This window comes from Salvelinus fontinalis, chromosome 22 (genome assembly GCF_029448725.1).
Source record: "Salvelinus fontinalis isolate EN_2023a chromosome 22, ASM2944872v1, whole genome shotgun sequence".
Taxonomy (NCBI): Eukaryota; Metazoa; Chordata; class Actinopteri; order Salmoniformes; family Salmonidae; genus Salvelinus; species Salvelinus fontinalis.
In genome coordinates, this window is record NC_074686.1 from 17929212 (window position 1) to 17940336 (window position 11125).

General features: G+C 38.5%; 10 non-coding genes across 10 annotated transcripts; all 10 read right to left on the minus strand.

Moving 5' to 3' along the window:
• Positions 1–175: 175 nt before the first annotated feature.
• trnal-uaa (transfer RNA leucine (anticodon UAA)) lies at positions 176–258 on the minus strand. The gene has a single exon. It is a non-coding gene; the product is annotated as a tRNA-Leu (tRNA).
• Positions 259–984: 726 nt separating this feature from the next.
• trnal-uaa (transfer RNA leucine (anticodon UAA)) lies at positions 985–1067 on the minus strand. The gene has a single exon. It is a non-coding gene; the product is annotated as a tRNA-Leu (tRNA).
• A 730-nt stretch (positions 1068–1797) lies between these two features.
• On the minus strand, positions 1798–1880 carry trnal-uaa (transfer RNA leucine (anticodon UAA)). The gene has a single exon. It is a non-coding gene; the product is annotated as a tRNA-Leu (tRNA).
• Positions 1881–2609: 729 nt separating this feature from the next.
• Positions 2610–2692, minus strand: trnal-uaa (transfer RNA leucine (anticodon UAA)). Its single transcript has one exon. It is a non-coding gene; the product is annotated as a tRNA-Leu (tRNA).
• Positions 2693–3421: 729 nt separating this feature from the next.
• Positions 3422–3504, minus strand: trnal-uaa (transfer RNA leucine (anticodon UAA)). The gene has a single exon. It is a non-coding gene; the product is annotated as a tRNA-Leu (tRNA).
• Positions 3505–5546: 2042 nt separating this feature from the next.
• On the minus strand, positions 5547–5629 carry trnal-uaa (transfer RNA leucine (anticodon UAA)). The gene has a single exon. It is a non-coding gene; the product is annotated as a tRNA-Leu (tRNA).
• Positions 5630–7164: 1535 nt separating this feature from the next.
• trnal-uaa (transfer RNA leucine (anticodon UAA)) lies at positions 7165–7247 on the minus strand. Its single transcript has one exon. It is a non-coding gene; the product is annotated as a tRNA-Leu (tRNA).
• A 727-nt stretch (positions 7248–7974) lies between these two features.
• Positions 7975–8057, minus strand: trnal-uaa (transfer RNA leucine (anticodon UAA)). Its single transcript has one exon. It is a non-coding gene; the product is annotated as a tRNA-Leu (tRNA).
• A 729-nt stretch (positions 8058–8786) lies between these two features.
• On the minus strand, positions 8787–8869 carry trnal-uaa (transfer RNA leucine (anticodon UAA)). Its single transcript has one exon. It is a non-coding gene; the product is annotated as a tRNA-Leu (tRNA).
• A 2042-nt stretch (positions 8870–10911) lies between these two features.
• On the minus strand, positions 10912–10994 carry trnal-uaa (transfer RNA leucine (anticodon UAA)). Its single transcript has one exon. It is a non-coding gene; the product is annotated as a tRNA-Leu (tRNA).
• Positions 10995–11125: the final 131 nt, after the last annotated feature.

The window sequence follows — 11125 nt, forward strand, 5'->3', positions numbered from 1 at the left end:
AGAAGAATGATACTTAAGTTGATAATGACTCTAACACCTTAATAACCACTCAGCCATCTTTTGTGTTTATAAAGGATCAACACTTGCTTAGTCAAGGCGGAATAAGGGGAACAAAGTCAATTCTTTCAGCTTTGATAGAAAACAATTGATAACATCCAAATCAAAGATAATCTACTACCAGGAGTGGGGTTCGAACCCACGAGGACATATGTCCATTGGATCTTAAGTCCAACGCCTTAACCTCTCGGCCATCCTGGTGTAAAGAACATGAAATCGAGTGCCCAGTCAAAATGGAATAAGGATCACATAGTCAGCTCTTTTGGCTTTGATCCAGACAATATGTAAATGAAACTTGATTACATCCAAATCAAACATTCTAACAGATGTAGATTTCGAACCAACAAGGACATTTTAATATCGATCATGAGTCTAACGCCTTAAACACAGTGCCATCCAGGTGTTTCTAAAAGATTAACAAGAGCTGAGTCAAAGATGGAAGAACTTGTCACAGTCATTTCTTTCAGATTTGATCCACGCTAAATGTAAATGAGTGAAATGAGGGTTGATTACATCCTAAGTAAGCTTTTTCCAGGAATAGGGTTGGTACCCACAAAAACATACTGTTCGTCAGATTTTTATTCCAGCAGTCTAAACCACAAAGCCATCCTGGTGTAAGTAAAGTATCATCAAGAGCCCAGTGAAATTGGAATGAGGAGCACACAGTCAGTTCTTTTGGCTTTGAGCCAGACAATATCTAAACGAGACTTGTTGACATCCAAATCAAACTTAATACAAGAACGGGGTTTCGAAGCAAGAAGAATAATAATTAAGTTGATAATGACTCTAACACCTTAACCACTCAGCCATCTTTTGTGTTTATAAAGGATAAACACTTGCTTAGTCAAGGCGGAATAAGGGGAACAAAGTCAATTCTTTCAGCTTTGATCCAAACAATTGATAACATCCAAATCAAAGATAAACTTCTACCAGGAGTGGGGTTCGAACCCACGAGGACATATGTCCATTGGATTTTAAGTCCAACGCCTTACCCTCTCGGCCATCCTGGTGTAAAGAACATGAAATCGAGTGCCCAGTCAAAATGGAATAAGGAGCACACAGTCAGATCTTTTGGCGTGGATCCAGACAATATGTAAATGAAACTTGATTACATCCAAATCAATCATTCTAACAGATGTAGGTTTCGAACCAACAAGGACATTTTAATATCGATCATGAGTCTAATGCCTTAAACACACTGCCATCCAGGTGTTTCTAAATGATTAACAAGAGCTGAGTCAAAAATGGAAGAACTTGTCATAGTCATTTCTTTCAGATTTGATCCACGCTAAATGTAAATGAGTGAAATGAGGGTTGATTACATCCTAAGTAAGCTTTTTCCAGGAATAGGGTTGGTACCCACAAAAACATACTGTTCGGCAGATTTTTATTCCAACAGTCTAAACAACTCAGCCATCCTGGTGTAAGTAAAGTATCATCAAGAGCCCAGTGAAATTGGAGTGAGGAGCACACAGTCAGTTCTTTTGGCGTTGAGCCAGACAATATCTAAACGAGACTTGTTGACATCCAAATCAAACTTAATACAAGAACGGGGTTTCGAAGCAAGAAGAATGATACTTAAGTTGATAATGACTCTAACACCTTAATAACCACTCAGCCATCTTTTGTGTTTATAAAGGATCAACACTTGCTTAGTCAAGGCGGAATAAGGGGAACAAAGTCAATTCTTTCACCTTTGATAGAAAACAATTGATAACATCCAAATCAAAGATAAACTTCTACCAGGAGTGGGGTTCGAACCCACGAGGACATATGTCCATTGGATCTTAAGTCCAACGCCTTAACCTCTCGGCCATCCTGGTGTTAAGAACATGAAATCGAGTGCCCAGTCAAAATGGAATAAGGAGCACATAGTCAGCTCTTTTGGCTTTGATCCAGACAATATGTAAATGAAACTTGATTACATCCAAATCAATCATTCTAACAGATGTAGGTTTCGAACCAACAAGGACATTTTAATATCGATCATGAGTCTAATGCCTTAAACACACTGCCATCCAGGTGTTTCTAAATGATTAACAAGAGCTGAGTCAAAAATGGAAGAACTTGTCATAGTAATTTCTTTCAGATTTGATCCACGCTAAATGTAAATGAGTGAAATGAGGGTTGATTACATCCTAAGTAAGCTTTTTCCAGGAATGGGGTTGGTACCCACAAAAACATACTGTTCGTCAGATTTTTATTCCAGCAGTCTAAACCACTCAGCCATCCTGGTGTAAGTAAAGTATCATCAAGAGCCCAGTGAAATTGGAATGAGGAGCACACAGTCAGTTCTTTTGGCGTTGAGCCAGACAATATCTAAACGAGACTTGTTGACATCCAAATCAAACTTAATACAAGAACGGGGTTTCGAAGCAAGAAGAATGATACTTAAGTTGATAATGACTCTAACACCTTAATAACCACTCAGCCATCTTTTGTGTTTATAAAGGATAAACAAGTGCTTAGTCAAGGCGGAATAAGGGGAACAAAGTCAATTCTTTCAGCTTTGATCCAAACAATTGATAACATCCAAATCAAAGATAAACTTCTACCAGGAGCGGGGTTCGAACCCACGAGGACATATGTCCATTGGATCTTAAGTCCAACGCCTTAACCTCTCGGCCATCCTGGTGTAAAGAACATGAAATCGAGTGCCCAGTCAAAATGGAATAAGGAGCACACAGTCAGATCTTTTGGCTTTGATCCAGACAATATGTAAATGAAACTTGATTACATCCAAATCAAACATTCTAACAGATGTAGGTTTCGAACAAACAAGGACATTTTAATTTCGATCATGAGTCTAACGCCTTAAACACAGTGCCATCCAGGTGTTTCTAGAAGATTAACAAGAGCTGAGTCAAAGATGGAAGAGCTTGTCATAGTCATTTCTTTCAGATTTGATCCACGCTAAATGTAAATGAGTGAAATGAGGGTTGATTACATCCTAAGTAAGCTTTTTCCAGGAATGGGGTTGGTACCCACAAAAACATACTGTTCGTCAGATTTTTATTCCAGCAGTCTAAACCACTCAGCCATCCTGGTGTAAGTAAAGTATCATCAAGAGCCCAGTGAAATTGGAATGAGGAGCACACAGTCAGTTCTTTTGGCGTTGAGCCAGACATTATCTAAACGAGACTTGTTGACATCCAAATCAAACTTAATACTAGAACGGGGTTTCGAAGCAAGAAGAATGATACTTAAGTTGATAATGACTCTAACACCTTAATAACCACTCAGCCATCTTTTGTGTTTATAAAGGATAAACACTTGCTTAGTCAAGGCGGAATAAGGGGAACAAAGTCAATTCTTTCAGCTTTGATCCAAACAATTGATAACCTCCAAATCAAAGATAAACTTCTACCAGGAGCGGGGTTCGAACCCACGAGGACATATGTCCATTGGATCTTAAGTCCAACGCCTTAACCTCTCGGCCATCCTGGTGTAAAGAACATGAAATCGAGTGCCCAGTCAAAATGGAATAAGGAGCACACAGTCAGATCTTTTGGCTTTGATCCAGACGATATGTAAATGAAACTTGATTACATCCAAATCAATCATTCTAACAGATGTAGGTTTCGAACTGTTAGTAAAACGTTTACTGTTGACAGGAGAACAAGAGGAGACAATAGGACGAGGTGGATAATTTTATAATAAGGCCGTTTAATTACATGTAAAGATATCTTAGTAAAATCTTGCAGCAAGGCTCTTTCTGTCTGATTCTTATTGAATCGTCCGGAAAAGAGATAGTTTCAAGAACTGTACAGTATTATATAGACAACAAGCAAAGTAGGTAGATCTGTAAGTCTGGCCTTCCGATTGGTCGATCTGGGTCTTGGGTAGTCCTGAACAGGCCTGGTGGCCACATTCCATAGGTTCCTGAGATAGTTCTTTGTCCTGAGCTCCAAGCATGAGTTGTGTGTGTCTGTGTGATTGTCATGGGGGAGGGGAGTTGTGGGTGTTGTGTATATGTCTAATGAGTCCAGCATATGTCCAAGAGAAAGAGGGGGTGTGTATGTTGTGTCAACTATAGCTAATGTTGAGAAGTTGTTAAAACAAGTTACCAATATCTAATACAATTTCTTACAAATCAACAAGGACATTTTAATATCGATCATGAGTCTAATGCCTTAAACACACTGCCATCCAGGTGTTTCTAAATGATTAACAAGAGCTGAGTCAAAAATGGAAGAACTTGTCATAGTCATTTCTTTCAGATTTGATCCACGCTAAATGTAAATGAGTGAAATGAGGGTTGATTACATCCTAAGTAAGCTTTTTCCAGGAATGGGGTTGGTACCCACAAAAACATACTGTTCGTCAGATTTTTATTCCAACAGTCTAAACCACTCAGCCATCCTGGTGTAAGTAAAGTATCATCAAGAGCCCAGTGAAATTGGAATGAGGAGCACACAGTCAGTTCTTTTGGCTTTGAGCCAGACAATATCTAAACGAGACTTGTTGACATCCAAATCAAACTTAATACAAGAACGGGGTTTCGAAGCAAGAAGAATAATAATTAAGTTGATAATGACTCTAACACCTTAACCACTCAACCATCTTTTGTGTTTATAAAGGATAAACACTTGCTTAGTCAAGGCGGAATAAGGGGAACAAAGTCAATTCTTTCAGCTTTGATCCAAACAATTGATAACATCCAAATCAAAGATAATCTTCTACCAGGAATGGGGTTCGAAACAACGAGGAAATATGTCCATTGGATCTTAAGTCCAACGCCTTAACCTCTCGGCCATCCTGGTGTTAAGAACATGAAATCGAGTGCCCAGTCAAAATGGAATAAGGAGCACACAGTCAGATCTTTTGGCTTTGATCCAGACAATATGTAAATGAAACTTGATTACATCCAAATAAATCATTCTAACAGATGTAGGTTTCGAACCAACAAGGACATTTTAATATCGATCATGAGTCTAATGCCTTAAACACACTGCCATCCAGGTGTTTCTAAAAGATTAACAAGAGCTGAGTCAAAAATGGAAGAACTTGTCATAGTCATTTCTTTCAGATTTGATCCACGCTAAATGTAAATGAGTGAAATGAGGGTTGATTGCATCCTAAGTAAGCTTTTTCCAGGAATGGGGTTGGTACCCACAAAAACATACTGTTCGTCAGATTGTTATTCCAACAGTCTAAACAACTCAGCCATCCTGGTGTAAGTAAAGTATCATCAAGAGCCCAGTGAAATTGGAATGAGGAGCACACAGTCAGTTCTTTTGGCTTTGAGCCAGACAATATCTAAACAAGACTTGTTGACATCCAAATCAAACTTAATACAAGAACGGGGTTTCGAAGCAAGAAGAATAATAATTAAGTTGATAATGACTCTAACACCTTAACCACTCAACCTTCTTTTGTGTTTATAAAGGATAAACACGTGCTTAGTCAAGGCGGAATAAGGGGAACAAAGTCAATTCTTTCAGCTTTGATCCAAACAATTGATAACATCCAAATCAAAGATAATCTTCTACCAGGAGTGGGGTTCGAACCCACGAGGACATATGTCCATTGGATCTTAAGTCCAACGCCTTAACCTCTCGGCCATCCTGGTGTAAAGAACATTAAATCGAGTGCCCAGTCAAAATGGAATAAGGAGCACACAGTCAGATCTTTTGGCTTTGATCCAGACAATATGTAAATGAAACTTGATTACATCCAAATCAATCATTCTAACAGATGTAGGTTTCGAACCAACAAGGACATTTTAATATCGATCATGAGTCTCTTGCCTTAAACACACTGCCATCCAGTTGTTTCTAAATGATTAACAAGAGCTGAGTCAAAAATGGAAGAACTTGTCATAGTCATTTCTTTCAGATTTGATCCACGCTAAATGTAAATGAGTGAAATGAGGGTTGATTACATCCTAAGTAAGCTTTTTCCAGGAATAGGGTTGGTACCCACAAAAACATACTGTTCGTCAGATTTTTATTCCAACAGTCTAAACAACTCAGCCATCCTGGTGTAAGTAAAGTATCATCAAGAGCCCAGTGAAATTGGAGTGAGGAGCACACAGTCAGTTCTTTTGGAGTTGAGCCAGACAATATCTAAACGAGACTTGTTGACATCCAAATCAAACTTAATACAAGAACGGGGTTTCGAAGCAAGAAGAATAATAATTAAGTTGATAATGACTCTAACACCTTAACCACTCAACCATCTTTTGTGTTTATAAAGGATAAACACTTGCTTAGTCAAGGCGGAATAAGGGGAACAAAGTCAATTCTTTCAGCTTTGATCCAAACAATTGATAACATCCAAATCAAAGATAATCTTCTACCAGGAATGGGGTTCGAAACAACGAGGAAATATGTCCATTGGATCTTAAGTCCAACGCCTTAACCTCTCGGCCATCCTGGTGTTAAGAACATGAAATCGAGTGCCCAGTCAAAATGGAATAAGGAGCACACAGTCAGATCTTTTGGCTTTGATCCAGACAATATGTAAATGAAACTTGATTACATCCAAATAAATCATTCTAACAGATGTAGGTTTCGAACCAACAAGGACATTTTAATATCGATCATGAGTCTAATGCCTTAAACACACTGCCATCCAGGTGTTTCTAAAAGATTAACAAGAGCTGAGCCAAAAATGGAAGAACTTGTCATAGTCATTTCTTTCAGATTTGATCCACGCTAAATGTAAATGAGTGAAATGAGGGTTGATTACATCCTAAGTAAGCTTTTTCCAGGAATGGGGTTGGTACCCACAAAAACATACTGTTCGTCAGATTTTTATTCCAACAGTCTAAACAACTCAGCCATCCTGGTGTAAGTAAAGTATCATCAAGAGCCCAGTGAAATTGGAATGAGGAGCACACAGTCAGTTCTTTTGGCTTTGAGCCAGACAATATCTAAACAAGACTTGTTGACATCCAAATCAAACTTAATACAAGAACGGGGTTTCGAAGCAAGAAGAATAATAATTAAGTTGATAATGACTCTAACACCTTAACCACTCAACCTTCTTTTGTGTTTATAAAGGATAAACACGTGCTTAGTCCAGGCGGAATAAGGGGAACAAAGTCAATTCTTTCAGCTTTGATCCAAACAATTGATAACATCCAAATCAAAGATAATCTTCTACCAGGAGTGGGGTTCGAACCCACGAGGACATATGTCCATTGGATCTTAAGTCCAACGCCTTAACCTCTCGGCCATCCTGGTGTAAAGAACATGAAATCGAGTGCCCAGTCAAAATGGAATAAGGAGCACACAGTCAGATCTTTTGGCTTTGATCCAGACAATATGTAAATGAAACTTGATTACATCCAAATCAATCATTCTAACAGATGTAGGTTTCGAACCAACAAGGACATTTTAATATCGATCATGAGTCTCTTGCCTTAAACACACTGCCATCCAGTTGTTTCTAAATGATTAACAAGAGCTGAGTCAAAAATGGAAGAACTTGTCATAGTCATTTCTTTCAGATTTGATCCACGCTAAATGTAAATGAGTGAAATGAGGGTTGATTACATCCTAAGTAAGCTTTTTCCAGGAATAGGGTTGGTACCCACAAAAACATACTGTTCGTCAGATTTTTATTCCAACAGTCTAAACAACTCAGCCATCCTGGTGTAAGTAAAGTATCATCAAGAGCCCAGTGAAATTGGAGTGAGGAGCACACAGTCAGTTCTTTTGGAGTTGAGCCAGACAATATCTAAACGAGACTTGTTGACATCCAAATCAAACTTAATACAAGAACGGGGTTTCGAAGCAAGAAGAATAATAATTAAGTTGATAATGACTCTAACACCTTAACCACTCAGCCATCTTTTGTGTTTATAAAGGATAAACACTTGCTTAGTCCAGGCGGAATAATGGGAACAAAGTCAATTCTTTCAGCTTTGATAGAAAACAATTGATAACATCCAAATCAAAGATAAACTACTACCAGGAGTGGGGTTTGAACCCACGAGGACATATGTCCATTGGATCTTAAGTCCAACGCCTTAACCTCTCGGCCATCCTGGTGTAAAGAACATGAAATCGAGTGCCCAGTCAAAATGGAATAAGGAGCACACAGTCAGATCTTTTGGCTTTGATCCAGACAATATGTAAATGAAACTTGATTACATCCAAATCAAACATTCTAACAGATGTAGGTTTCGAACAAACAAGGACATTTTAATTTCGATCATGAGTCTAACGCCTTAAACACAGTGCCATCCAGGTGTTTCTAGAAGATTAACAAGAGCTGAGTCAAAGATGGAAGAACTTGTCATAGTCATTTCTTTCAGATTTGATCCACGCTAAATGTAAATGAGTGAAATGAGGGTTGATTACATCCTAAGTAAGCTTTTTCCAGGAATTGGGTTGGTACCCACAAAAACATACTGTTCGTCAGATTTTTATTCCAGCAGTCTAAACCACTCAGCCATCCTGGTGTAAGTAAAGTATCATCAAGAGCCCAGTGAAATTGGAATGAGGAGCACACAGTCAGTTCTTTTGGCGTTGAGCCAGACATTATCTAAACGAGACTTGTTGACATCCAAATCAAACTTAATACTAGAACGGGGTTTCGAAGCAAGAAGAATGATACTTAAGTTGATAATGACTCTAACACCTTAATAACCACTCAGCCATCTTTTGTGTTTATAAAGGATAAACACTTGCTTAGTCAAGGCGGAATAAGGGGAACAAAGTCAATTCTTTCAGCTTTGATCCAAACAATTGATAACCTCCAAATCAAAGATAAACTTCTACCAGGAGCGGGGTTCGAACCCACGAGGACATATGTCCATTGGATCTTAAGTCCAACGCCTTAACCTCTCGGCCATCCTGGTGTAAAGAACATGAAATCGAGTGCCCAGTCAAAATGGAATAAGGAGCACACAGTCAGATCTTTTGGCTTTGATCCAGACGATATGTAAATGAAACTTGATTACATCCAAATCAATCATTCTAACAGATGTAGGTTTCGAACTGTTAGTAAAACGTTTACTGTTGACAGGAGAACAAGAGGAGACAATAGGACGAGGTGGATAATTTTATAATAAGGCCGTTTAATTACATGTAAAGATATCTTAGTAAAATCTTGCAGCAAGGCTCTTTCTGTCTGATTCTTATTGAATCGTCCGGAAAAGAGATAGTTTCAAGAACTGTACAGTATTATATAGACAACAAGCAAAGTAGGTAGATCTGTAAGTCTGGCCTTCCGATTGGTCGATCTGGGTCTTGGGTAGTCCTGAACAGGCCTGGTGTCCACATTCCATAGGTTCCTGAGATAGTTCTTTGTCCTGAGCTACAAGCATGAGTTGTGTGTGTCTGTGTGATTGTCATGGGGGAGGGGAGTTGTGGGTGTTGTGTATATGTCTAATGAGTCCAGCATATGTCCAAGAGAAAGAGGGGGTGTGTATGTTGTGTCAACTATAGCTAATGTTGAGAAGTTGTTAAAACAAGTTACCAATATCTAATACAATTTCTTACAAATCAACAAGGACATTTTAATATCGATCATGAGTCTAATGCCTTAAACACACTGCCATCCAGGTGTTTCTAAATGATTAACAAGAGCTGAGTCAAAAATGGAAGAACTTGTCATAGTCATTTCTTTCAGATTTGATCCACGCTAAATGTAAATGAGTGAAATGAGGGTTGATTACATCCTAAGTAAGCTTTTTCCAGGAATGGGGTTGGTACCCACAAAAACATACTGTTCGTCAGATTTTTATTCCAACAGTCTAAACCACTCAGCCATCCTGGTGTAAGTAAAGTATCATCAAGAGCCCAGTGAAATTGGAATGAGGAGCACACAGTCAGTTCTTTTGGCTTTGAGCCAGACAATATCTAAACGAGACTTGTTGACATCCAAATCAAACTTAATACAAGAACGGGGTTTCGAAGCAAGAAGAATAATAATTAAGTTGATAATGACTCTAACACCTTAACCACTCAACCATCTTTTGTGTTTATAAAGGATAAACACTTGCTTAGTCAAGGCGGAATAAGGGGAACAAAGTCAATTCTTTCAGCTTTGATCCAAACAATTGATAACATCCAAATCAAAGATAATCTTCTACCAGGAATGGGGTTCGAAACAACGAGGAAATATGTCCATTGGATCTTAAGTCCAACGCCTTAACCTCTCGGCCATCCTGGTGTTAAGAACATGAAATCGAGTGCCCAGTCAAAATGGAATAAGGAGCACACAGTCAGATCTTTTGGCTTTGATCCAGACAATATGTAAATGAAACTTGATTACATCCAAATAAATCATTCTAACAGATGTAGGTTTCGAACCAACAAGGACATTTTAATATCGATCATGAGTCTAATGCCTTAAACACACTGCCATCCAGGTGTTTCTAAAAGATTAACAAGAGCTGAGTCAAAAATGGAAGAACTTGTCATAGTCATTTCTTTCAGATTTGATCCACGCTAAATGTAAATGAGTGAAATGAGGGTTGATTACATCCTAAGTAAGCTTTTTCCAGGAATGGGGTTGGTACCCACAAAAACATACTGTTCGTCAGATTTTTATTCCAACAGTCTAAACAACTCAGCCATCCTGGTGTAAGTAAAGTATCATCAAGAGCCCAGTGAAATTGGAATGAGGAGCACACAGTCAGTTCTTTTGGCTTTGAGCCAGACAATATCTAAACAAGACTTGTTGACATCCAAATCAAACTTAATACAAGAACGGGGTTTCGAAGCAAGAAGAATAATAATTAAGTTGATAATGACTCTAACACCTTAACCACTCAACCTTCTTTTGTGTTTATAAAGGATAAACACGTGCTTAGTCCAGGCGGAATAAGGGGAACAAAGTCAATTCTTTCAGCTTTGATCCAAACAATTGATAACATCCAAATCAAAGATAATCTTCTACCAGGAGTGGGGTTCGAACCCACGAGGACATATGTCCATTGGATTTTAAGTCCAACGCCTTAACCTCTCGGCCATCCTGGTGTAAAGAACATGAAATCGAGTGCCCAGTCAAAATGGAATAAGGAGCACACAGTCAGATCTTTTGGCTTTGATCCAGACAATATGTAAATGAAACTTGACTACATCCAAATCAATCATTCTAACAGATGTAG